The sequence below is a fragment of the Schistocerca americana genome, chromosome 4, assembly GCF_021461395.2.
Source record: "Schistocerca americana isolate TAMUIC-IGC-003095 chromosome 4, iqSchAmer2.1, whole genome shotgun sequence".
Taxonomy (NCBI): Eukaryota; Metazoa; Arthropoda; class Insecta; order Orthoptera; family Acrididae; genus Schistocerca; species Schistocerca americana.
The window spans coordinates 548235590-548241058 of record NC_060122.1 but is presented as its reverse complement, the minus strand read 5'-3'; positions in this window follow the sequence as shown (position 1 = coordinate 548241058).

The following is a 5469-nucleotide window of genomic DNA, read 5'->3' as shown; positions in this document are numbered from 1 at the left end:
AGCTGGCGGCCGTGCAGCCGATCTGAGCAGGCAGCGCCGCGAGCCGAGGATGAACGCCCACCTCGCGGGCCTTCACCTCGCAGCGCGACACGGCTGCCTCTACCGGCGCACTCGATGCTGGCTCACTGCAGGCCGCAACCTGGAATTTATACTTACGAAGGCAAGGTGAGGAGAGACTGTTCTAGACGTGCAGCCTGCATCTGTACCCCACGTTCCACCCTACGGTGTATGGCACCGGGTTACATTTAGTTCCAGTATCTGCTGCCCCTTTCTCTTTCCCATTCGCGAACGGCGCGTGGGACGAATGACTTAGATAAGCCTCCGTATTAGCTCTGATTTTTCGAATATTGTAGCTGTGGTAATTTCGCGAGATGTGTGTTGGAGGAAGTACCGTGCTGACCGACTCTTTCAGTAACTACTTCTCACGGAATTTCGCTAGTAATTATCCGTGATCCAGAATACCTGTCATAGCATCTGCCACTAACATTTCAGGATCTCCGTAATGCTCTCGCGCTGGATAAACGACGCCGTGGTCAAAATTACCTCTCTTCTTGAGATCTTGGCTATCTTGTCTATTAGTCCAACCTGGCAAGGGCTGCAGACTGATGAGCTGTACACAACAAGAGTTCTGTAAGCCACGTATTTCGCAGATGAGTTACATTTCCTTAAGACTCTGCCCATTAAACTCAATCTCGCATCTGCTTTTCCTGCATTTGGTTTCTTGTGGGCATTCCACTCAAGATTGCTCGGAAAAAAAGAACAACGTCGCAGCGCCAAAAAATATTTAACATAGAGTAGTGAAATTCCGGAGATACGTTTGTCTAAGTAACATATTTACACTGCGAAATCACAGGTTAATGTGAGCGCGAGATAAGCCACTGGAAATGAGAAATGCTGGAACAAAAATAACCGGTGTAATCGCGATAATGTTGAATGCAATCATGCGGTACGTTTCTGATTGACGCAGAAATCTGCAGTTAGGGTGCGAGGCATAACTACGAGAGTGCTCCTGCTGTCATACGAAATCGCACCCAAAGCACAACTAGAGGTGTAGGACCAGTGTGCCTAGCAAGCAGACAGGCCTGCTTCTAACCGTCACACGTCCATCAGAGGCACCTTGGTAGAACCAGCTTTCGTGAGAAAACACAACAGATCTCGACCCTGTCTTCAAATGAGCTCTCGCTTGCAGCTGCAGAAGTCACAAATGGCGGTGCTTTGGGCTCAATGAAATGCACTCTACAGGGCGTTTGGCTCGGAGCTGACTTGAAGTAACCGTTAGTGTGCGACTGTGATTCCAACCTTTACTCAGGTTGCTGCTGCAGGTGTAGTAAGATGCGCCAGAGCCGTACGTCTTCCCTCTCGGTAGTGCCACATTGCCGTCCGGAGCCCGGTCTCCTTGCGACCGTACCTTCTCGTGACCACCGATGCCAGCAATCATGTGTAGTGGCTTACAGTGCCCCTTTACAGTGCCAAGTCGGCCTGTAGTATCCGAGAAGGAACATCCATCTTCTCGTAGCCCTACTAACAACTCATTCAAACTCAGTGCGATGCTGATATGAGGTCTTTGTCGTCTTAAAAGCATTGCCGAGTAACTTCAACTCACCACATTCAATCACAAAACGCCGCTCACGACCGTTACAGCGTGGATTGAAAGCAAACCTGATTTGTATCTTCATGGTGGCGCTACTAGCGCTAGTCTTATGCGACTGGCGCGAAATTGGAATAGACGTCATGTAGAAGCACACCTACCAACTTTCGTTTATGTCACACAACTCCCCCGTCAGTGTGTAGTTACTCCTACGTACATTACTGTAAATGCTGTTTCCAGTGATTTGTCTCCAATAGCGTAATCTTATACTAGTGGATATTTTCGCTTATTTATGAGCAATACCCTACATTTATTTACGTCGGGGGTTAACAGCCAGTCCCTGCACAAACCACCGATCTCCTGAATTCTTCCCGCATTTTGCTACTGTCTTCCCGGCATTGCTAGGTTCTTACAGACAACTGTATCATCAGCGAACAGCCTCATGGAGATTCCGACGATATCCACTAGACCATTTACACACATTCTAAATAGTAACGGTTATAATACAATTGTCACATTTACATCTGTCGGTTTTATTCGGTTAAGACTGACGTGTTGAGCTCTACCTTCAGGAATAGCCTGAATCTGTCATATATACTTACGAAATACAAAGCAAGCTCATATTTTTTTAAACTAACTAACAATGCGGAACTTTATCAAATGCTTTACTGGAATCAAGGAACACGGCATTTGCTGCAGTAGTCACTTTTCGTACAACGCTATTCCATTGAGTACATTTCTACATCTGCACTACAATTCTGAAAGGTCTGCATCCTACATCTATATCTACACCTATATCTACGCACATACTCCACGAAATACGATACAATGCATTGAGGAGTGTTGCACCACTCGGGAAGGGAACGATGGGTGGTCACAAAGCTTTAGTCATCACATAGAAAATATAACAATACAAAATTAATTTTTTTGTCTGCAGTTCTGGTTCACATTGAAATCCCCATGCTTGTAGAAGAGGCTGAAAATACGGTGAAACCCACTGATTAAATGGGGTATCGTGTGGTAGTTGTTTTCTGGATCTGCAAGGAGAACAACACTGGAACAATGCATGCTGAGTTGATGGAAGTGTACAGCAACAATGCACCATCATATTGCGTTGTGGTTAGTTGGCGGAGATGCTTCTGGTGTGGTCAAACAGGTCTGAATGACGGAGAACGAAGTGGAGACCATCTCATTGTCAAGTCCCGGAAATCGAAGTAGAAATGGGGGCGTTGGTGTTCGAAATCCGGCGTATCACAAGGTAGACCACAGAGGAAAAAGTGCAAATCAAATACTCATCGGTTTTTAACACCTTGCACGACATTTCCATGACAAATGCCACTGTTTGCTGAGTTCCACTCCTTCTCAAAGCTATTCAAAAGAACCCACAGAACCGAGTGAACAGCGAAAATGTTGCACGTGTGTGAGGCCAATCCATATGGCTTAATCACTATGGATGAGTGCTGGGGGTATAACTGTGTCCTCTAAACAAAGCAAACAGAGGAAACATTGGGTTCATCACCGTCAAAAAATGTCGAACACTCAACCAGCATCGAGCAAGATGATGTGGGGTGTTTTGTGGGGCTTCCATGATATAGTGCTAATAGATGATGCTCGTGAGCGGCAAACAATCCCATGTGCATGCTGCCCAAGTCTCCTAGTGAGGTTACAGCAGTCAGCAATAATGAAGCGTTGTGGCAAGCTGTTTCTTTGCCCCCCAACAAGTCCCCAAGCTTGTCTGGGGTATCAGATATTGCCATGGCGTATTCTACTAATGTGGCACCCAGTAACATCTCCCTAGTTACTAATCTGAAGAACCTATTGCGTGGTAAACATTTGCAAAATGAAGACGAGGTAGTTTTTGAGGTGGAATGTTTCCAGAAAAGCCAAAATGTACTGCTGCACAACCAGTATCTCCGCCTCTTTGGAAAATGTGTGTCGTACTGAAGTGGGAATATGGGCAAAAGGAGTAGCAATGTCAAAAAGTGTAATGGTCGCAACTTGATGTTTTCGATAATTGAAACTCTGATCACCCATGGTTATAATATTTAGCTATCACAAACTCTCCACTGGAAACTATCTAGGGTTATACCTCTATACAAAAACTGGAAGGCATGGGAATAGGTACCATTGCCGGATATTTAAATCATTAGAGTTGCAATTGCATGCGACATGCAGCTTGGTCATCAGAGTATATTAGCGTCATTCATGTTAGATGTTGTTCCCCTGCCTGGTAGCGTACATAAGGAGCGTCAGCAAATCAGATTTTGCGTGATCACTGTGAAAGACGCGGATACACAGTGTACTCATGTGAAAAAAATGGTTCAAATGGCTGTAAGCACTATGGGACTTAGCTGCTGTGGTCATCAGTCCCCTAGAACTTAGAACTACTTAAACCTAAGCGACCGTAGCAGTCGCGCGGTTCCGGACTGAAGCGCCTAGAACCGCTCGGCCATCGCGGCCGGCTGTACTCATGTGAGACAGGGTTAGTAGCACCTGATTGAGCTGAAAGAGGCATCATTGTGAATCTTCACTTGGTCCTCTGGTCGAATAGTGCAATGTACAGATATTTGAGCCATTCAGATGTCACAGTGGCCCAATGCTGGACAGCCTGGCAACATGAAGGCAGGCATACTCGTTCTGAAAGTTATGGTCGACCACGTCTGACCACCAAAAGTGAAGATCACTGCATTGGGCACCAGTCACATCATAACCCTTTCGTATTTGCGCATGTCGTCCGAGAAAAGGTAATGGACTCCTTGCAACTTATTGTGTCATCCCCCACCACTGGTCGAAGATCTGAACAGCTGGACTAGAGCGTTACTGCTGCCGTTAACGCCACAAAACAATCGGTTGCGTTTGGAGTGGTTCCGTGACGGAGAAGCGTGTACTGCTGATGAATGGCGTCGAATTATGTTCAGTGATGAATCAAGTTCTTCACTAGCCCAGACAACCTTCGTTGTCTACGACGGCGACCTGGAGAGAGAGAGGTCCCATTCTTCAAATATTTCGGAGCGATACAGCGTGTTATCAGGAATGACTGCAAGTCACGGACGATAATGATAAGTAGGCACAACTATTCGTCATGGGAATCCTGCGTCTTCATGTGTTACCTCTCTTGCGACAATATTGTCGTGCCATTTTTCAAGCAGACAATGCTCGTCCACAAACGGCACATGTCTCTGTGAAAAGTCTGCGGCATGTTGAGATACTTCCACGTCCAGCATTATCATCAAATCAGTCCCTGAAAGAATATGTGTGGGACCAGCTCGCACGTCAACTCTGTCCCAGTGAAGTCCAGTTGCAGACCAACTTGCCTCAAGACAGGATACAGTGGCTTTATGATACCCTTCCTAAGTGAATCAGTGTATTCATCCAAGTCAGATCGGATGCAACGTCATTATGAAATGTGGACTAACACTGTAATCTTCCTTGTAAATGTGGCTCGATTTTCTAATCGCTGAAATAACATTACATAACTCCTAACTCGTTAAGTTTCCTTTAGTTTCTTTTTCCCTTCTGGCTGCTTTAGTATTTTTGTCAGGCATTGTCTGTGTGTGTTTAAATGGCAACTCTGGTAAATAACATGAAGTTTTCAACAATTGGCATCGCAAATTACTCAGTATCCTCACAGCCAAACCACCTTCCACTATCCTGACGAAAGGTGAATTTATACTGTATTTCAATACTCGATATTTCCCATGTGTTTTTTATTTCACTTGAGCTTTTGGAGGTTTGCAGTAATCTCTGCCACCAGTCATCATTTTACTATCTACAACGTAGCCGATCGCTTTTCTCTATCCCACCAAAAACTTCGGAACAGATTAAACGACTTCGTCTTTTTTTATACATGTGCACAGACTTCCTTTCACTCCTCTGAGACC